The sequence below is a fragment of the Macaca nemestrina genome, chromosome 6 (assembly GCF_043159975.1).
Source record: "Macaca nemestrina isolate mMacNem1 chromosome 6, mMacNem.hap1, whole genome shotgun sequence".
Classification (NCBI taxonomy): Eukaryota; Metazoa; Chordata; class Mammalia; order Primates; family Cercopithecidae; genus Macaca; species Macaca nemestrina.
In genome coordinates, this window is record NC_092130.1 from 32039743 (window position 1) to 32063486 (window position 23744).

Here is a 23744-nt window from a genome sequence, read left to right on the forward strand (position 1 = left end):
ATTTTGCCTTTTCCTTTCCACTACAATCATGACAGTGGTACATAAACCCCAAAGGCCCAGATACTATTGTGTACTTATTGCATTTATCTCTGTCAAGGCAAACTTTCTAGAATGCTTTTTTAAAATCCTGTGTTATTGAAAAATGTATCCACATTAGTATGGCCACATCTCACCTATGGACAGAAGCATCTAACTCTGCTGACACCACCCTTGTAATCTTCCCTTTCATTCCAAAGACCTTGGAAGTTAGCATTTACCTAATTAGAAACCACAGAGCATTCCATTAAAAAATTCTGACTTCTTGGCTTCTCCAATGGAGGTTCTGATTGAGTAGGACCGGAAAGAGGACTAGGGAATTGTGTCAACTAACAGCTCCCTATTCTGCCTCCTAAGATCTATCTGATTTTCTCTCTGGATGCACAGGATACTTAGCAGACAGATAGATCAGATGACTAATATTCTCATGAAAACAGTGGACCAATATCATGACATAGGTGGTACCTATCCAAATCAGATAAGCTAGTTTCATCACACTCCGTTTCCCTCATCACACAAGTTCTTTTGGGAATTTCAAGCCCATCAAAGTGGACCCGTTATTGTTACATTATCAGTGGAATTTTAGCCACATCAAACCTTGCAATGAAACATGAATTAAATATCAGGTGTAGAAAGATTACAGTGACATCAAATTCATCATCCTTGGATCTGTAGTTACCGCTCCATTAGGTTTTGAAGCATCAGCAGGCATGTTGTCAAGGGGAAAGGAACTCTGGAGCATGTCTCACTAGCATTGGAATGCTTGGCTCTGCTTCCACTTATAACTTGTTGGCTTGAGTTATTCACGTGCCCCCCTGCAAGCACAGTCTGTTCAGGATATTATATCTCCTACATGTTCATACATCAGTGTGCTGTATTCACTACTATAATTCTTGGTCAGATATAGACTGTCACTGCTTCAAACTTCAAAATTTAGAGATGGTAATCCTGCCAAACATAACCTTGTATAATAGGCCCTTCTTTCCCCTTCCTAGTAGGAGATTCTAACTGTTCTCTTGTGAACGAAGAGAATAAAGGATCTGACTTATCTAATATTTCTGCTCATATTGCATATTTGTTAAAGTTTATGATAGGTTATATGCTCAAAATAATATTGGCCAACTTTAGCTCTCCTATGCTATGGTGACTTTGCATGAAATTTTGGAGGCTCATGTTTTTATATGAAATTAAGTGTGCACAAACACATGAGTTAATAGCAATTACTACAACTGGAATTCTTGGTTCTGGATTTAAAATGAAAATATATCCTTATAAGAGAATATACCTGTTATGCAACAGGGTAAATTTGGAAAGTAGAAGAATTATCTTTTATTGGAACTAAGTTATCTCATGGAAAATTAATAGCTGATTTGTTAGAAGCTTTACAACTACCTGCTCAGATACCAGGATTTCATTGTGGATCATCCAGGTCAGAATGATAAAGTTCCTAAAGGTAATGATTTTATTGACAGAGCTGAAATGTCTGCCATTCAAGCAGCATATTCCAAACATGAAAGCTCCACCTTTAAACAATGAGGAACTTTGTTCATTTTTTAAAATATTCTTTTTTTATAGTAGAGACATATTTATTGATGTTGAACTTTTACAAAAAACTTTTCTATGTCAAGTGTAATCATTTTCAAATCTCCTTAAGAAAATTTTACCCCTCTTTGTGTCCCACATTAATAATGTATATTGCTATTTATGGCATTCGTTCTTTTATTTATTTATTTATATTAATTTTTTATTTTTGTAAGTTATTGGGAAACAGGTGGTGTTTGGTTAAAAATATTCTTTACAGGGGGGACGGAGCAAGATGGCCGAATAGGAACAGCTCCAGTCTCCAACTCCCAGCGCGAGCGACACAGAAGACCGGTGATTTCTGCATTTTCAACTGAGGTACTGGGTTCATCTCACTGGGGAGTGCCGGACGATCGGTGCTGGTCAGCTGCTGCAGCCCGACCAGCGAGAGCTGAAGCAGGGCGAGGCATTGCCTCACCTGGGAAGCGCAAGGGGGAAGGGAGTCCCTTTTCCTAGCCAGGGGAACTGAGACACACAACACCTGGAAAATCGGGTAACTCCCACCCCAATACTGCGCTTTAAGCAAACAGGCACACCAGGAGATCATATCCCACACCTGGCTGGGAGGGTCCCACACCCACGGAGCCTCCCTCATTGCTATCACAGCAGTCTGTGATCTACCTGCAAGGCAGCAGCGAGGCTGGGGGAGGGACGCCTGCCATTGCTGAGGCTTAAGTAGGTAAACAAAGCTGCTGGGAAGCTCGAACTGGGTGGAGCTCACAGCAGCTCAAGGAAACCTGCCTGTCTCTGTAGACTCCACCTCTGGGGACAGGGCAATAACAAACACAGCCGAAACCTCTGCAGACGCAAACGACTCTGTCTGACAGCTTTGAAGAGAGCAGTGGATCTCCCAACACGGAGGTTGAGATCTGAGAAGGGACAGACTCCCTGCTCAAGTGGGTCCCTGACCCCTGAGTAGCCTAACTGGGAGACATCCCCCACTAGGGGCAGTCTGACACCGGACACCCCACAGGGTGGAGTACACCCCTGAGAGGAAGCTTCCAAAGCAAGAATCAGACAGGTACACTCGCTGTTCAGAAATATTCTATCTTCTGCAGCCTCTGCTGCTGATACCCAGGCAAACAGGGTCTGGAGTGGACCTCAAGCAATCTCCAACAGACCTACAGCTGAGGGTCCTGACTGTTAGAAGGAAAACTATCAAACAGGAAGGACACCTACACCAAAACCCCATCAGTACATCACCATCATCAAGACCAGAGGCAGATAAAACCACAAAGATGGGGGAAAAGCAGGGCAGAAAAGCTGGAAATTCAAAAAATAAGAGCGCATCTCCCCAGGCAAAGGAGCGCAGCTCATCGCCAGCAACGGATCAAAGCTGGACAGAGAATGACTTTGACAAGATGAGAGAAGAAGGCTTTAGTCCATCAAATTTCTCAGAGCTAAAGGAGGAATTACGTACCCAGCACAAAGAAACTAAAAATCTTGAAAAAAAAATGGAAGAATTGATGGCTAGAGTAATTAATGCAGAGAAGGTCATAAACGAAATGAAAGAGATGAAAACCATGACACGAGAAATACGTGACAAATGCACAAGCTTCAGTAACCGACTCGATCAACTGGAAGAAAGAGTATCTGTGATTGAGGATCAAATGAATGAAATGAAGTGAGAAGAGAAACCAAAAGAAAAAAGAAGAAAAAGAAATGAACAAAGCCTGCAAGAAGTATGGGATTATGTAAAAAGACCAAATCTACGTCTGATTGGGGTGCCTGAAAGTGAGGGGGAAAATGGAACCAAGTTGGAAAACACTCTTCAGGATATCATCCAGGAGAACTTCCCCAACCTAGTAGGGCAGGCCAACATTCAAATCCAGGAAATACAGAGAACGCCACAAAGATACTCCTCGAGAAGAGCAACTCCAAGACACACAATTGCCAGATTCACCAAAGTTGAAATGAAGGAAAAAATCTTAAGGGCAGCCAGAGAGAAAGGTCGGGTTACCCACAAAGGGAAGCCCATCAGACTAACAGCAGACCTCTCGGCAGAAACTCTCCAAGCCAGAAGAGAGTGGGGGCCAATATTCAACATTCTTAAAGAAAAGAATTTTAAACCCAGAATTTCATATCCAGCCAAACTAAGTTTCATAAGTGAAGGAGAAATAAAATCCTTTACAGATAAGCAAATGCTTAGAGATTTTGTCACCACCAGGCCTGCCTTACAAGAGACCCTGAAGGAAGCACTAAACATGGAAAGGAACAACCGGTACCAGCCATTGCAAAAACATGCCAAAATGTAAAGACCATCGAGGCTAGGAAGAAACTGCATCAACTAATGAGCAAAATAACCAGTTAATATCATAATGGCAGGATCAAGTTCACACATAACAATCTTAACCTTAAATGTAAATGGACTAAATGCTCCAATTAAAAGACACAGACTGGCAAACTGGATAAAGAGTCAAGACCCATCAGTCTGCTGTATTCAGGAGACCCATCTCACACGCAGAGACACACATAGGCTCAAAATAAAGGGATGGAGGAAGATTTACCAAGCAAATAGGGAACAAAAAAAAGCAGGGGTTGCAATACTAGTCTCTGATAAAACAGACTTTAAACCATCAAAGATCAAAAGAGACAAAGAAGGCCATTACATAATGGTAAAGGGATCAATTCAACAGGAAGAGCTAACTATCCTAAATATATATGCACCCAATACAGGAGCACCCAGATTCATCAAGCAAGTCCTTAGAGACTTACAAAGAGACTTAGACTCCCATACAATAATAATGGGAGACTTCAACACTCCACTGTCAACATTAGACAGATCAACGAGACAGAAAGTTAACAAGGATATCCAGGAATTGAACTCATCTCTGCAGCAAGCAGATCTAATAGACATCTATAGAACTCTCCACCCCAAATCAACAGAATATACATCCTTCTCAGCACCACATCGTACTTACTCCAAAATCGACCACGTAATTGGAAGTAAAGCACTCCTCAGCAAATGTACAAGAACAGAAATTATAACAAACTGTCTCTCAGACCACAGTGCAATCAAACTAGAACTCAGGACTAAGAAACTCAATCAAAACCGCTCAACTACATGGAAACAGAATAACCTGCTCCTGAATGACTACTGGGTACATAACGAAATGAAGGCAGAAATAAAGATGTTCTTTGAAACCAATAAGAACAAAGGTACAACATACCAGAATCTCTGGGACACATTTAAAGCAGTGTGTAGAGGGAAATTTAGAGCACTAAATGCCCACAAGAGAAAGCAGGAAAGATCTAAAATTGACACTCTAACATCGCAATTAAAAGAACTAGAGAAGCAAGAGCAAACACATTCGAAAGCTAGCAGAAGGCAAGAAATAACTAAGATCAGAGCAGAACTGAAGGAGATAGAGACACAAAAAACTCTCCAAAAAATCAATGAATCCAGGAGTTGGTTTTTTGAAAAGATCAACAAAATTGACAGACCACTAGCAAGACTAATAAAGAAGAAAAGAGAGAAGAATCAAATCGACGCAATTAAAAATGATAAAGGGGATATCACCACCGACCCCACAGAAATACAAACTACCATCAGAGAATACTATAAACAACTCTACGCAAATAAACTGGAAAATCTAGAAGAAATGGATAATTTCCTGGACACTTACACTCTTCCAAGACTAAACCAGGAAGAAGTTGAATCCCTGAATAGACCAATAGTAGGCTCTGAAATTGAGGCAATAATTAATAGCCTACCAACCAAAAAAAGTCCAGGACCAGATGGATTCACAGCTGAATTCTACCAGAGGTACAAGGAGGAGTTGGTACCATTCCTTCTGAAACTATTCCAATCAATAGAAAAAGAGGGAATCCTCCCTAACTCATTTTATGAGGCCAACATCATCCTGATACCAAAGCCTGGCAGAGACACAACAAAAAAAGAGAATTTTAGACCAATATCCCTGATGAACATCGATGCAAAAATCCTCAATAAAATACTGGCAAACCGGATTCAGCAACACATCAAAAAGCTTATCCACCATGATCAAGTGGGCTTCATCCCTGGGATGCAAGGCTGGTTCAACATTCGCAAATCAATAAACATAATCCAGCATATAAACAGAACCAAAGACAAGAACCACATGATTATCTCAATAGATGCAGAAAAGGCTTTTGACAAAATTCAACAGCCCTTCATGCTAAAAATGCTCAATAAATTCGGTATTGATGGAACGTACCTCAAAATAATAAGAGCTATTTATGACAAACCCACAGCCAATATCATACTGAATGGGCAAAAACTGGAAAAATTCCCTTTGAAAACTGGCACAAGACAGGGATACCCTCTCTCACCACTCCTATTCAACATAGTGCTGGAAGTTCTGGCTAGGGCAATTAGGCAAGAGAAAGAAATCAAGGGTATTCAGTTAGGAAAAGAAGAAGTCAAATTGTCCCTGTTTGCAGATGACATGATTGTATATTTAGAAAACCCCATTGTCTCAGCCCAGAATCTCCTTAAGCTGATAAGCAACTTCAGCAAAGTCTCAGGATACAAAATTAATGTGCAAAAATCACAAGCATTCTTATACACCAGTAACAGACAAACAGAGAGCCAAATCAGGAATGAACTTCCATTCACAATTGCTTCAAAGAGAATAAAATACCTAGGAATCCAACTTACAAGGGATGTAAAGGACCTCTTCAAGGACAACTACAAACCACTGCTCAGTGAAATAAAAGAGGACACAAACAAATGGAAGAACATACCATGCTCATGGATAGGAAGAATCAATATCGTGAAAATGGCCATACTGCCCAAGGTAATTTATAGATTCAATGCCATCCCCATCAAGCTACCAATGAGTTTCTTCACAGAATTGGAAAAAACTGCTTTAAAGTTCATATGGAACCAAAAAAGAGCCCGCATCTCCAAGACAATCCTAAGTCAAAAGAACAAAGTTGGAGGCATCACGCTACCTGACTTCAAACTATACTACAAGGCTACAGTAACCAAAACAGCATGGTACTGGTACCAAAACAGAGATATAGACCAATGGAACAGAACAGAGTCCTCAGAAATAATACCACACATCTACAGCCATCTGATCTTTGACAAACCTGAGAGAAACAAGAAATGGGGAAAGGATTCCCTATTTAATAAATGGTGCTGGGAAAATTGGCTAGCAATAAGTAGAAAGCTGAAACTGGATCCTTTCCTTACTCCCTATACGAAAATTAATTCAAGCTGGATTAGAGACTTAAATGTTAGACCTAATACCATAAAAATCCTAGAGGAAAACCTAGGTAGTACCATTCAGGACATAGGCATGGGCAAAGACTTCATGTCTAAAACACCAAAAGCAACGGCAGCAAAAGCCAAAATTGACAAATGGGATCTCATTAAACTAAAGAGCTTCTGCACAGCAAAAGAAACTACCATCAGAGTGAACAGGCAACCTACAGAATGGGAGAAAATTTTTGCAATCTACTCATCTGACAAAGGGCTAATATCCAGAACCTACAAAGAACTCAAACAAATTTACAAGAAAAAAACAAACAACCCCATCAAAAAGTGGGCAAAGGATATGAACAGACATTTCTGAAAAGAAGACATTCATACAGCCAACAGACACATGAAAAAATGCTCATCATCACTGGCCATCAGAGAAATGCAAATCAAAACCACAATGAGATACCATCTCACACCAGTTAGAATGGCGATCATTAAAAAGTCAGGAAACAACAGGTGCTGGAGAGGATGTGGAGAAATAGGAACACTTTTACACTGTTGGTGGGATTGTAAACTAGTTCAACCATTATGGAAAACAGTATGGCGATTCCTCAAGGATCTAGAACTAGATGTACCATATGACCCAGCCATGCCATTACTGGGTATATACCGAAAGGATTATAAATTATGCTGCTATAAAGACACATGCACACGTATGTTTATTGCAGCACTATTCACAATAGCAAAGACTTGGAATCAACCCAAATGTCCATCAGTGACAGATTGGATTAAGAAAATGTGGCACATATACACCATGGAATCCTATGCAGCCATCAAAAAGGATGAGTTTGTGTCCTTTGTAGGGACATGGATGCAGCTGGAAACCATCATTCTTAGCAAACTATCACAAGAACAGAAAACCTAACACCGCATGTTCTCACTCATAGGTGGGAACTGAACAATGAGATCACTTGGACTCAGGAAGGGGAACATCACACACAGGGGCCTATCATGGGGAGGGGGGAGGGGGGAGGGATTGCACTGGGAGTTATACCTGATGTAAATGACGAGTTGATGGGTGCAGCACACCAATATGGCACAAGTATACATATGTAACAAACCTGCACGTTATGCACATGTACCCTACAACTTAAAGTATAATAATAATAAATAAATTTAAAAAAATATTCTTTACAAAAGGAAATGTGCCAATGAATTAAAAGGAGATATAAAAGAAATTTGGCTAGACTATGAGAATTATCTAACAAAATAATTCCTATATTGCTGTCCTTATTTGTTTAATCAGTGTTGTCATGCCATCAACAAAATCATCTGTGTAAAAGATGATTTTAAGAGCTCTAGACTCTTAATACACTTGTCACGAGATCACTTTCTTTCCTTTTCATTTGTTTGTGCCCATCAGTAAAATTGTCTGTCCCCTTACTCTCAGCTGTAGGTGTAGTTTTGATAACATCTGTATGAGGCAAGTTCCTAGCACCTGCCAGGACACACAATCACTCTGTGTCTTATCTCTCCTTATCTACATGTCTTCCTTATGTAGAGATTTCAAAAGACTCCTCAGTATAGTGGAGATACATGAGAAAGCAAGAGTGATCAGGATAGCCACTGTTTCCCTTTGGACCATTCCTTCCTGAGGTGGGTAATTTGTGACATATATTATGGTGACTTTCATGTGTAGAATTGCTGTCTGAATTTCTCCAGATCGTGTTTTTCTAATAATGATTTTTGCAACTTCTATGAAGAATAAATTAGACTCTCAAAAGTCCATGTGATATTAAATGCCACACAGAAGGTTATCCTGAACATTTTCCCATATGTATTTATTGTGCTTATTTCTTGTTGGCTTTAGGGGTGGAGGAGCAAAGGGGCTACTCTTCATTAGTCTTCCCTAAAAGAATATAGAAGTTCTAACTGTCTTCTCAATTGGAAGGGTACAGAAAGTGGTCCCTCTTTCCAATTCTGTTCACTGAAGCTTTATGGGGTTTGTGTCATGAATTTTATGAACTTTTCTCTACATATTTCTTTTAGGGTAACTGAAGAGGTCAAATGGCTCACTTCTCATTGTGGATCAAAGCTAGTTTTATCATCATGTTGGCATTTTATCTTTGTTCTGGTAAGTGCGTTTTGTAATCCTGGTTAGACATTCTGATGTCCTAGAAAATGCAGGCAAGATTTTATATCACCTGGGAATAAAATTCGTTGTTCCATTTGATTTAATATACTTGAACTGGTAAATCAAATAAACAGAGGACAAATGCCCTTTTAAAATTACATTGGTACCAGCCTGGCCAACATGGTGAAACCCCGTCTCTACTAAAAGTAAAAAAATTAGCCAGGCATGGTGGTGTGCACCTGTAGTTCCAGCTACTTGGGAGGCTGAGGCAGGAGAATCAATTGATCCCAGGAGGCAGAGATTGCAGTGAGCCAAGATCGCCACTATGCTCCAGCCGGGGTAACAGAGCAAGACTCCATCTCAAAAAAAAAAAAAAAAAAAAAAAAAATTACATTGGTGAATTCCCCTCTCTATGTTATAAAGGGAGAAAACTCTACAGTGAATATAAATGCCCAGTGAATTCTCTTCAAGTGCTTCAGCTAAACTCTTTCCCTATTTTGGAGGTCATATTCTCCAGTAAAATTTGTTAGGATAAACCTTCAGATCTGATATTTATAGTTACAAATTCTGACATCAAAGTATTGTATCAAGCCAGTCCTCATTGATAACTTTTAAGACATTTGGCCTGCCTTAAAACCCATGATTGTCTATTACTGTCATTATGACGGAATTATGTGGGCATTGGAAAAAGCAGTGAAAATAGAAGAGAGCTTGACTCTGAGTTCTAGTTAATTTCCTTTATATTTGAAGTAACTGTCATCCTTAGCCTTTAATTTCATCATCTATAAAATGTAGATAACAAATAAAATGGTATCCTCAAGGGAAGGTGTTGTTGGTTTAAAGCATGTAATGTATTTGAGACTGAGTGAGATCAGCTGTAAGAATCAGGACTATTACCAGTGTTGTAATCTGACCTTCCCATACACAGTGAGTGCCAGAGAAGACTCATTGTATGGCTTGTAGCTTCCCCGCTGAAAGAGCTGCATCCATGTCATCTTACAAGAGATGTGGATATATCATTGGGGAGACTAAGTTATTTAATACTTTTCGTTTGTGCAGATACTGCATTGTCTGAGTTGCCTGCTGTGTTGGCTGAGGTAAGTTACCTCTAATTTTTGAGAAAGTAGAAAACAATTTTTAAAAAGTTGTTAGTCAAAAACTAACTGTTAACATGGAAAATGTTCACAACAAAAATTGTGTATTACAACGTAAAACACTAGGTTATTGCTTCTCCAGGAGGAGATACAGCAATGTCAGCATTCCAGAAGTGTTTTTATTTATGCAGACATTTCTCCTTATTTACTAGCTCGGTGGTACTCTATTTTGTAGAATTTGAAGATATAATCCAATCTTTTATATTTCAACATTTAAATTGTTTCCAAGATTTTGCAATTACAGATCATGTTTCAGTGAATAATCTGTGCATATATATTTGCAAAGTAAACTTCTAGCTGTGAGAATGCTAGTATGAAATGTAAAAATATAGGTAATTTTGTTATACATTTTACCATATTGGAAACAATATCCTCTTTAAGAGTCTTCCTAGTTTTTATGCACATTAACAATGAGAGTGTCTTTTTTTATTTTTTATTTTTTTTTTGAGACGGAGTCTCGCTCTGTCGCCCAGGCTGGAGTGCAGTGGCGCGATCTCGGCTCACTGCAAGCTCCGCCCCCCGGGTTCACGCCATTCTCCTGCCTCAGCCTCCCGAGTAGCTGGGACTACAGGCGCCCGCCACCTCGCCCGGCTAATTTTCTTGTATTTTTAGTACAGACGGGGTTTCACCTTGTTAGCCAGGATGGTCTCCATCTCCTGACCTCGTGATCCACCCGCCTCGGCCTCCCAAAGTGCTGGGATTACAGGCTTGAGCCACCGCGCCCGGCCTGAGAGTGTCTTGATCTCCATAGTCTGTCACCATAGTGGGCTGTCAAAAATTTTCTGTTTATTTGGATACATTTATATGTTACATGCATAGATTGTATAGTGGTGAAGCTAGGGCTTTTAGGCTATCCTTTACACAAATAAGGTACATTGTACCCATTAAGTCATTTCTCATCATTCTTCCCCACTCCCTCACTCTTCCATGTGTCTCCATTTTCTATCCTTCCATACTCTATGTGCACAAGTATACATTATTTAGCTGCTACTTATAAGTGGGAATTTGTCTTTCTTCGTTTGACTTTCATGTAAGATGGCCTCCAGTTCTATCCATGCAAAAGACATGGTTTGGTTCTTTTTCATGGCTGCAAAGAAATCAACTGTGTATGTATACTACATTTTATTTATCCAAACATTCATTGATGGGCACTTAGATTGATTTTATGTATTTACTATTGTGATTAGTACTGTGATAAACCTACAGATGCAAGTGTTTGGTTTTTTTTTTTTTTGACATAATGATTTCTATTCCTTTATGTAGATATCCAGTAGTTGGATTGCTGTGTTGAAAGGTGGTTCCATTTTTATTTCTTCAAAGTTCATGTTGCTTTTCAGAGATGTACCACTAATTTACATTCCCTTCAACAGTATATGAGTTCCCTTTTCTCCACGTCCTCACTAACACCTGTTATTTTTTATCTTTTTAGTAATAATCATTCTAATTAGTGAAAGACGATATCCTATTGTGGATTTAATTTGCATTTCTCTCATGATTAGTAATGTTGAGCATTTTTTGTATGCTTGTTGGCCATCTGTATGTCTGCTTTTGAAAAATATCTATTCATGTCTTTGCCCACTTTTATTGAGATTATTATTTTGGTTTTGTTGTTGTTCTCAGTTGTTTGAGGTCCTCGTAAAATCTAGATATTAGTCCCCTGTCAGATTCATAGTTTCAAATACATTCTCCAATTCTACAGGTTGTCTGTTCATGCTGTTGTTTATTTATTTTGCTGTGCAGAGCCTTTTTAGTTTAAGTCCCATTTGTCTGGGTTTGTTTGTTTGTTTGTTTTTCATTTGCTTTTGAGGTTTTAGTCACAAATTCATTGCCTAGAATGATGTTGTTGTTGTTTGTGTGTTTGTGCTTAGGATTGCTTTGGCTATTCAGGCTTTCTTGCCTTCATATATATTTTAGAGTTGTTTTCCCTAATCCTGTGAAAAATGGTAACATTGGTACGTTTTTACATTGTTAGGGATTGTTTGGAATTTGTAAATTGCTTTGGGCATTATGGTCACTTTAATTATATTCTTCTAAACCATAAGCATGAAATATTTTTGCATTTGTTTCTGTTATCTACAGTTTACTTCATTGGTGTTTTATTGTTTTCCTTGTAGTGATCTTTCACCTCCTTGGTTGATTATATTCCTAGATATTTTACGTTTTGGGGTCTATTGTATGTGAAATTGTCTTCTTTTTCAAAGATTTAAAATTTCTGTAGATCTTGTGTGTGGGAGTGAATATTATGTTTTAATTTCTCTAATTAGAAGTAAAATTTAACAACTTTTCTTATATTACAGAACCACTTTTCCAGGTCCTTTAGAAAATTTTTGATCATACATTTTAAACACTGTTCTCTTTGGCATTTTAAAAATCTCTCTATTATTTATGAGTTTCAATAATATCATCACTATATTATGCTACATATGTTGAAAATATCAACACATTATAACTTGATTGTGGCATTTATTTGCCATGCAAATGTTTTATGCGGTTAAAATTAATATTCTTTAGGTATATAACATATTGACATTAAGTCATATTTAGAAACTTTTCAACTTTCTGGTTTTAGAGAAATTCACCCTTGTTGACTTCTAATGTTCTTGTCGTTTTATGATTTACACTTAAGGCTCTGATATGTTGGGAGTGTATTTTTTAATAGAGTGTGAGATGTATCTTCAATTTTATCTTTTTCCAAGAAGCAAATAAGATTTCCCAGGTTAATTTATTGAAATATATACCTTTGCTTGAGTTATTTGAGAAACTACCTTGATTATATGTTATATTTCCAAACTTTATTATATATTTGATTTCCAAATGTACTTTGGTCTATTTATTGACTTTCTATTTTACCCTACTTCTTTGATCTGTATGACATTGTCAAAGTATAGAAGTTTTAAAACATGTTAAACATCTAGTAAAGCAAATTCATCAAGCATATAGTTTTTATTTTCCAGTTTTTAACTGTTGTTGAATATCTATTTTTCCCTGTGAAATATATATCAACTAAAGATGCTCAATCATCTTATCCAAGAACATAAAATCTGTTTCTTATTGTCCAAATATACTTTTCTGTTTGTGTTTTTCAGGACTTTTTTTTACTTTTATTTTAAGTTTAGGGTCACATGTGCAGGTTTGTTACACAGGTAAACTCATGTCATGGAGGTTTGTTGTACAGATTATTTCATCACCCAGGTATCAAGCCTAGTATACAATAATTTTTTTTCCTGATCTTCTCTCTTCTCGCAGCCTTCACCTTCTGGTAGGCCCCAGTGTCTGTTGTTCCCCTGTATGTGTCCATGTGTTTTCATCATTTAGCTCCCCCTTATAAGTGATAAGATGCAGTATTTGGTTTCCAGTTCCTGCGTTAGTTTGCTAATAATAATGGCCTCCAGCTTCATTCATGTTCCTGAAAAGGTTATAATAGCATTCATTTTTATGGCTGCATAGTATTCCATGGTATATATAAAATTTGCTTTATCCAGTCTACCTTGGATGGACATTTAGGCTGATTACATGTCTTTGCTATTGTGAATAATGCTGCAATGAACATATGTGAGTATGTGTCTTTAGAAAGATTTATACTCCTTTTAGTATATACCCAGTAATGGGATTGCCGGGTTGAATGACATTTCTCTTTTTAGGTCTTTGGAAAATCACCACACTGCTTTCCACAATGGTTGAACTAATTTATACTCCCACCAACAGTGTATAGGCATTATTTTTTCTCTGCTATATTGCCAGTATCTGTTATTTTTTTACATTTATTAATAGCCATTGTGACAGGCGTGAGATGGTATCTCATTGTGGTTTTGACTCATTTTTCTAATCATCAGTGTTGTTGAACTTTTATTTGTATGCTTGTTGGCTGTGTGTATGTCTTCTTTTGAAAAGTGTTTATGTTCTTTGCCTAGTTTTTAATGGAGCTGTTTGATTTTTGTTTGTAAATTTAAGTTCCTTATAGATGCTGGATATCAGGCCTTTGTCAGATGCATAGTTTGCAAATATTTTCTCCCATTCTGTAAGTTGTCTCTTTACTGTGTTGACAGTTTCTTTTGCTGTGTAGAAGCTATTTAGTTTAATTAAATCCCACTTGTCAATTTTCGCTTTTGTTGCAATTGCTTTTGGCACCTCTGTCATAAAATCTTTGCCTGTTTCTATGATCAGAGTGGTATTGCCTAGGTTGTCTTCCAGGGTTTTTATAGTTTTGGATTTTATATTTAAGATTTTAATAAATCTTAAGTTGATTTTTGTATATGGTGTAAAGATTTTGTATATGGTATTTCTGTCTTCTATATGTGGCTAGCTAGTTATCCTAGCACCATTGATTGAATAGGGAGCTTTTTCCCCATTGCTTGTTTTTGTCAGCTTTGTTAAAGATCAGATGATTGTAGGTGTGTGGCCTTATTTTCTGGGCTCTCTATTATGTTCCATTGGTCTGTATGTCTGTTTTTGTACCAGTCCCATGCTGTTTGATTACAGTAGCCCTGTATTATGGTTGGAAGTAAGGCAGAATGATGCCTACAGCTTTGTTCTTATTGCTTAGAATTGCACTGGCTATTTGAACTCATTTATGGTTCCATATGAATTTTAAAATAATTTTTTTTCTAGTTGTGTGAAGAATGTCATTGGTAGTTTGATAGGAACAGCACTGAATCTTTAAATCACTCTGAGCAGTATGACCATTTTACTGTTTTATTGTGATTCTTAGCTTCTTTGGCTTGGGTTTCTATGTATTCCTGCATCTCAATGACCTTTGTTTTTATCCATATTTTGAATTCTATTTCTGTCATTTCAGCCACCTCAGCCCAGTTAAGAACCCTTGGTGGAGAGCTAGTGTGGTTGTTTTGAGAAAAGACAGCACTTCGGCTTCTTGAGTTATCAGGGTTATTGTGCTAGTTCTTTCTCATCTTTGTGGGCTAATGTTTTATCCATCTTTGACATTTCTGTCCTTCAAATTTTTTTTTGCTTTGATTTTATTTGATGACCTTGAGGGTTTGATTGTTGTAAGGTGGGTTTGGTTCACTGACTTCATTAATGGCAGATTTTAGGGGGCCAAGGCTTAGCTCCTGACTTCTCACTACTGTGTTCTTTAATGTTGAGGGGCTTGTATCAGGCCCCAACTTTGTTCTCTGGCTCCTTGACCTTAGGAACCCACTGTGCTGCATCAACTAGTGTTCCCAGACCACTGATCACTACATTCCATGAGTGGTGCCAGCCAATGTGTTTCGTAGCATGGTGGCAATGGGATCCATCCAGGCAGGGTGCATACTTATCATCAGTTGCAACAGGATGCTAGTGGGTTCTGGGGTTGTCTGCCTTCATGCAGTCATTCACAGCAGCATTGCTCAGGGGTCAGAGGGCCCCTGCTGGTGACTGTGTGCGTGGTCTTGCTGGTGGTTGTGTTAGTACAAGGATGGGATGCTAATGTGGTGGTTGCAGGTCTGTGTGTTTATCCAGGTGAGGGTGGCCACTCAGGGTGGGGGAGTGTGTGCTGTTCTCCATGCCTAGTTTCACTCCTGTGGCAGTGTTGGCACTGGGGCAGGGCACTGGCAAGGGTGGGGCTGGCAAGCTTTGCCTGCCAAGGCTCTTACTGCCATGGTGGTCAAGTGGGGTGAGGGAGGTGGAGTACATTGACACCAGCAGCACAGGTAGTGCAGGGTAAGGGGGCATGTGCCCACATGCACTGGCAGGGAAAGAAAGGCTAAATCTGCCCGCACTTGCAGGTACCTGCAAAGTGATGTGGGGTGTGTCTGTGGACCTTGGGGAAGCTGCAGTTGAAGGAGGGAGCTGGTAGGCTTGTGTGTGGTCTCCAGGATGCCTCACTGGAGCACTCCACCTATGCACAAGATGTGGTCCAGCAGTGCAGGAGCTGTGATGCAGGGCCCAAGGCACCTGAGGCTGCACTGCAAGCAGGTGCACCCAGGCTGGGGCCCTGGGAAAGGTCAGCAGACCAAGGGATGCTTGGGTCAGACTGGCCCCATCTGATGGGAAAGACTGCCTTGCAGAGTTTAGGTCCTACATTTCCCTTAGGGCTAAAGAATCCTATGAGAGCAAGTCGAACCTAGTGGGATGGACACCCCGGGCCATGCCCCACAGCAGACACTCTCATACCAAACCCTCTGGGCTCCACACTGGCTGACTGCCACCCCTACCACTTCTCTAAGCAGCTCTCCCTGCCAACTCAAGTATCTGAGGTGGTTAAGTGGTGCCATCCGATGTGTTTTGTAGGGTGGTGGCAGTGAGATCCATCCATGCAGGGTGCATGTTCATCATCAGTTGCTACAGGGTGCTAATGGGTGCTGGGGTGCCAGCCTTCATGCACCTCATCAAAATCCTGGCACCATGAAATCTTGCCAGGATTCCAGAGGTTCATGACGATTGTTGGTTGCTTCTTGCTAGTTCAACTCACCTGGTCCCCTGGAGTCACTGGGGCCCAGGAAATGAGTCCCAGGTGCATGGTAGCCCTGTGCAGTGTTCCCAGCTTCCTCCACCTGTAGCCCAGCTTCTGTGTCTTCCCTTCATCCACTCTCAGTGCCTTCCCCCTAAAGATCTGTTAGGAGTGTGTTAGTCGTCCTGGTCCCTCGGTGGCAGCTGTTCCATCTGGCTGCATCTAGTCGGTCATCTTGCAAAATCACAGCAATTATTCTTTATTTAAAATTGCACATCACTCGTTAATTGTATTCCTGTTTTATCTTTGATGTAATTTTAAAGAGGCTTTCTCTAGCATTAATTATACTTTCCAACAGACTAGGTTTATATATATAGGAGTAATCAAGTCATGTATGTTAACTTTATATTCTATTAAAGTCCTATATTCTTTCACCATTTAAGTTCATTTTAAATGATTCCTCATATCTCCCTGTTGCACTGTAATAGTATCTGCAAACAGATGCAATTAGCAATTTTATTTTTTTTTTCTTTTTTATGCCTCTAGTTGAATTATATTGTTTAATACACTGGCTAATAGCTAAACAATAGTAAGTAACACTAGAGATATGAACATCCTTGCTTTTTTTTCTATTTAGCAAAAATGCTTCTAGTAAGGTGCTGACATAAGAAGATATGTGTGTGTGTGTGTGAGAGAGACTATCTGTATGTGTGTGACTGGAAATCGTTAAGTAAATGACATAAGAAGAGATACATGTGTGTGTGAGACTATCTGTATGTATGTGACTGGAAATTAAGTAAATGCTGTATTCTTAAATATTTTTGTTTGAAAGTTATATTTAGTTTTTCAAATGCTTTTACAGCCCTTATAAAGATAATTATATAATTTTTTCTTAGCAACTATTAATATGTAATAATGAATGAATTTCTAGTATTGAATCAAAGTTTAATGATGGTAAATCCCATGTGGACATCGCTTACTTATAAAACATTTATTTTTGATTCTGTTCAATAATATTTTATTTGTTAACATTTGTGATATCAGCCTGCAAATTTACTGTCATGTATTCTTTTTATCAAGTTTAGGTATGTATATTTTACTTGCTTCATGAAAACATGAACATTTCCTTGGATTTTTGTATTCTCTGTATAACATAGAGGGCTGTCTAATTTTGAGAGTTGAACTTTTTTGAAATCCATTGGGACTTTGTTATTTTCTGTGTGGTTTTTCTCTTAATAAATGTTGGAACATTTGTTAAGAGAAAGAAACTAGTCTTTGCAAGTTTTTTACATCTCAGGGGGTTAAGTTGGACAGATTGTGTTTTTGTAAAAGCTTGTTTCTTTCTTTTAGAATTTCAAGTTTATTTGTAATGAGTTATGCAAATTAGTCTTTTGTATTATTTCAATTTTCTGCATTTCAATGACTGTTCCTATTATACACTGCATTGTTATGTCTCTCACATTTTTCTTAATTATATTAGTTTCTTTATTTTGTTATTTTTTCAAAAACCCTGGATTATCAACTACACTTAATGAAATCTACTGTATTCAATTGTGGCTTTATTTTGTAGTTATCTTTATGCCCTCTGTTTTTTCATTATTCATTTCTAGCTTTTTAATGGCAATTTTAATTCTATTTTTATTCTGTTCATTTTTGTTGATACACGTGTTTAATGCTATGAGGTTTCTTTTTTGTTCACTGCTTAAAATGCATCAAATTGATTCTAATAAAGATCATTATCATTTTCATTATATTTTGTGAATAATCTAATTTTATCACTTTTTGAAAAATTCCAAGTATTGTTTATAATATTTTTATTTATTTCTCGGTGTGATGGACTTTTTCATGTTGATACTAATTTTTAATATTATGTAATTGTGATTAGAATTTTGCTTATATTACACTTACCCAGTGGAGCTTACTGATTTTTTTTGTGATCTAATATAGAACAATTTTTGTGTACATCCAATGTGTACCTGAGAAGATGTATGCTTATTATCAGAGTATATCACTTGATATATTCATAAAACTACTTATGATTATATGTTTAAATCTGTATTCTAATCTGTTATTTATGCACTGATCTGTCTTTCACCATAGGTGGAATGTTGAAATCTCTTATTACTATTCTGTTTTTATCTATTTCTGTCATCTTTTTTAGTTTTTGTTTCATAGATATGCCTTCTTAGCTTTGTAATAGATATTCAGAACTGTCCTATTTTTCTTGTGAATTGTAGCTTCTACCATTACAAAGTATCATTTCATGTCATATTTAATGACATTTGACTTGAACTATACTTTCTTTGATACTGGAAGAACAGTACATGATTTCTAATTTTATCCTTATGCTTGGCATACATTTGCATATTTTTCTATTTGTAAGCTTTTCATTCACTTAGAGTTGGGTGCATATTATACATATATAGCGTACAGTGGGTCTTGCTATGTGTGTCAAATTGAAAATCTATTTAATTTAATTAGTGAGTATGTTCCACTCATGCCTATTAAGATAACAGATAAATGTAGTCTCAATAATGTTATATAACGTATTGTTAAAATCACTATGTTTATTATGCTATGTTATTGTTATCTCTAGCCTATGTGATTTCTTTGTTTTGGTGCTCTATACATCCTTCCACATTTAGAAAAGTTTCATTTTACTTTTTAAATTAAAGCACTTCTTTGTTTTTAAAAATATTTATTTATTTATTTATTTATTTATTATGTCTGATTTGTCTGGGTTTCATGGAAATACTTCCCTTTTACCTATTCCCTATAGAAAAGCAGCAACCTCTTTATAATCTATCTTTCTCTTCTTATTTGGGTAAATTTCATGTTTTAAAATTTTTAGAACGTATAAAATTTTCTACATTCTTCTACATCTTACCTATCTATGTTTTATATTAAATAAAAATAAATATGTTAAATACTTTACAATCGTTCCTTTGACAAACATTGTCCAATAATCTCTCATTTGGCTAAAGTGCATTCATTACTAAAATGCTAAAATAAGGCTTAATATTCACTTACTACACGTTTTCTTTTGCCTGAATGTTTATTGAAACCTATCCTTCATTGGGCATCTTTCAATTTAATATTTATTTCTGAAATATGTTTGCATTAACTTTGATTTTGTTCTATTTTCAATCAAGTGTTATTTCACACATTTTTGAAGATACCAATTTTTGTTCTGGAGTTCGACTTTAGATACAAGGGGTTTGTTTTCACATCTGCAAATGATTTCTGGAGATTATTTAATTGATTTTGTTTTAGGTGTTTCATTAAATTATCATTTTACTGTGATTTTCTATTTCCAAGGCCAGGAAGTTTCAGGTGAAGCTGTGTGATTCCCAATTTTGCTGCTTATTTGTTTCCTTCTTATAAGAGTTGTATGTATTTTTATATGAAGACGGCATTTTTTTCTTACATTTTTGTAGAAACAGTAGCTGTCAGTGTGGCTTGGTTTACAAGGTTCATATTGAAAGAGTGTCCTTTTCAGTCACTAAAGCAAATTGTAGTTACTTCACTGGAGTAATGCGAGGGGTGTGTGTGTGTGTGTGTGCGTGTGTGTGTGTATGTGTGTGTGGTGTTATCCTTTTACTCTAGTTCTCTATTGTATTGCATTTATTCTAAAGGTCCTCTATGTGCTTCGTTTTACTTTTTCCACACTGTTTCCGAAGGATGCCTTTCTCTGCTCTCTGTACTCCCCCTCCTTTTTTTTCTTTTTACTTTTCCTCATGGAGAGGTGATGCCTTTCTGAGACCTCCATTTTGAATCTCATTTAGTTTTAATATATTTCATGCTAAACATGTTCTTGCCTACCAAGTCTCTTTTATATTTTTTAGTATGAATTATAGACTTTCCCCAGATTTTACCTGAATTGTGTTTTCAGTTTCCCACTTCTCTCTTTCGTGGTTTTTGTAGGTTTTCTTTTTTCTTTCTGTGGCCTTCATTCAAGCTCATTCCTTCACCTTCTGTTCTCTATAAGAAGTTTGCTTGCACTAGGACGTTAAGTAATGACTCTTCCAAAATTTGATGCTCATTTTTATATGTACAGTTAATGGGAAGTGAGTAATTTTATTCTGTCTTCAAATTATGTCAAATACAAGTGATTTATGCAATTTTATTTGTTTTTCTTGATACTTAATATAGGTCTGGAGGACTCATAGAGAGATTTAGGTGGTCCTAATTACCTCTGGGCAGCTTGGAAGTTAAGTGAATTTGATTTTATTTACATTTATACTATCAGTATACATTTTTATGAATAAATTTACTGTGATATATTTATATATCATAATTAACCCAATTAAAATAAATAATTTATTGTCTTAAAAATTTATTTATCAAATAGTAAAATTGTCACGCTAGTTCAGGTTTAGAACATTTTTGTTACTGTTATTAGATTCCAAATGCTCATTTACTGTTGGTCGCCATTTTGGGACCTCTCACTCCGGGGAATTGCTAATGCAATTCCTGTATCTATGGATTTACCTTTTCTAGACGTTTCATATGAAATGGAATTGTACAATATGTGTGACTGGTTTCTCTAACATAGTATAATGTTTCAAAGATTCGTACATTTTGTAACATTAATCAGTACTTCATTTCTTTTTATCCATGAATGCCATTGACGGATGATATTGCATGTTTATTTATCCATTCATCAGTTGAAGAACATTTGATTGCTTCTACTTTTTGGCTATCACGAATAATTTAAGGGTTTCAATGCATTCTAACCACAAAAACATTATATAAGAATCCACATTTAAACCTATTGTAACAAAACAACTAACCAATGAATTCAAAGAGGTGCTCTTAAGAGTACCTTGAAAGAAAGATCAATTATCTATAAATTTATGCAATTGAATTCACTGTCAACCTTTCAATTTTACCAATGGATAAAAATGTCAGTATTAACATAGATTCAAAAATATTAAATAAAATTTTAGCACACACAATACAGCAATGTATAAAAATGTTGACAAAATATAACAAAGTTTATTTAATTTTATAAGAAAGTTTATTTTACTAAGTTTACTATTGTTAGTAAAATATATACTCAAATTAGTATATAATGATTTACCATATTAATGTGTTAAGGATGAGAAAATATATTATTTTAATAAGTAATTATATAAGCTTTCAATGAAAGTAATCTATAGTTGCAAAAATATTTTTAGAAAACCAGAAAGTTATATTTATGCATTTACATTTCAAAAACTTCTAAAATTAATTAACACATAATTTTCAGAATAACTACATATATGGTGAAAGTATTAGAAAAGCAACTGAATTATAAATTAAAAATTTTGTTTAATGTTTACTTCTGAGATGGAAGTGGAATGGATTTTGAGGAGACCCACTGATAGAGAAACAAAAGTTATGAAAATGTCAAGAATATTTTTTAGATGTGTACTCTCTGTTTATTTTTTTTTGTCTCTGGATTTTGTAGCCAAACTGTGACATATACAAAGACCCAGCACTTGATTACACCAGGAAATTTCCTTCTATCTGTGGATCCAGTGGTAAAACCTATGATAACTCATGCCTGTTTTGCATCGCAGAAAGGTAAGGGCACAATGGTAAATATTTTCTCTTTGTATAGAAAAAACAGTGTCAATATGCTAGGAATTACTGAGTTCCTCTCAACCTACAATCATATACACAGTAAACAGCTTTTTTTTCCCACTGAAACTTGAGAAAACACTCAAACTTTACCCAAGATCCCCCTACTTCCCAAAGTAGGTTAACTTGAACTATGTACATAATGATGCTGGCTTGTTTTCAAATACTCAAATTAGTTTATCATACTTAATTTGATAAAATATCTTTTTTTATTTTTATATTATTTTTTGAGACAGTCTCCCACTCTGTTGCCCAGGCTGGAATTCACTGGCACAACTATTGTTGCTGCAGCCTCAACCTCCCAGATTTAAGCAGTTCTCCCATCTCAGCCTCCCCAGGAGCTGGGACTACAGGTGCTGCCATCACAGACAGCTAATTTTTTTTTTTTCTTGGTAGAGACAAAGCTCTCACTGTATGGTATAGGCTAGTCTTGAACTGCTGGGCTCAAGAAATCTCCTAGGCCTTCCAAAGTGCTGGGATTACAGAATAGAATCTTTTATAATAACCGGAACTGGATCAATATGCTGTAAAGTGGGAGACGTAAGGGTTAAACGGTTTCCTTCTCATTCTCTCCTTCCTCAACTCAGCATGGGTCTCCGTACTGAATCAGGACTGACAAAATAGCCCCACAACAGGACAAACAGTATGTGAAAGATCTGGGGAATCGCAGAGTATAGATATTGAAGAAGTAGAATCCAGGCTGTCCAACTCATGTACTTTTCAAATTCTAAGTCACTGAGAAGCATTTTGGACACCATGAGGGAATCTGACACATTTTGTTATGTTTTGTTTTGTTTTCTCTCTCCCTTTCTACAGAGAAAGTAACGGTGAAATTACTTATGACCACTGGGGCCCATGTTGACCTTTATGATCTGGTGCTATACATTCCTATGACTCCTCTTGTAATCCTTTTGTGCTGCTGGATTCTAGAGAATGCTATTACATAGTGCCTTCCTACACAAGGAGGTGAATCTGCTTTGGAAACAGGATAGACTATAAGAATTGGAATATTCTTGCAATTTCAAAATTTAATGTTAGTTCTTTGTTGATGTCCAAATATTTGATAAAGCTCTGAAAAATCAGTAGTCTAATTATATGTTTAAATGATGAAGCAGACACATTTCTCAATCATTGAATACTTTGCTGAATAAACATGTTCCATGGTATTTACTTCATTAAATTGACTTTGACTATTGTGATTGCATGATGGGATCACCAACATGTATAATACAGGCAATGTTACTTACAACAATGTTTCTTAAAACTTGCATTTAGTGTCTATAAAAAGTATAGATACTTAAGATCTGCCATGTCTTCATGAATCAGAATCTTCAGGAGAAAGATCTGGTGCCTAAAATTTATCCAGCATCCAAGGTGAGGCAAAAATGATATGACTTTTAGTCTGAAAATATGCTTAGCATTTAGAAAAATCCAGCTTTGGTGCAGAATTTGGGAAAACTGTACTGTATTTGTTGAGCTATAGGCATAGTCAATCAATATAACAGACATGAAAGAGTATGCACCTGAACTAATTTGTGATGTTACTTTATTTTTATGTACTGGGTCTAAGGTACATTGCTAACCTTGGCGTGAAGGAAGCCCTGCCATCCAAAAATCAAGTCTCACGTTTTGGGGTAC

General features: G+C 36.9%; 1 long non-coding RNA gene across 1 annotated transcript; it reads left to right on the forward strand.

Annotated features, from left to right (window-relative positions):
• Positions 1–1842: 1842 nt before the first annotated feature.
• Positions 1843–21576, forward strand: LOC139363739 (uncharacterized). Its single transcript, XR_011624588.1, has 5 exons — positions 1843–1935; positions 8367–8461; positions 8855–8939; positions 9999–10036; positions 20634–21576. It is a non-coding gene; the product is annotated as an uncharacterized lncRNA (long non-coding RNA).
• The last annotated feature ends 2168 nt before the right edge of the window (positions 21577–23744 follow it).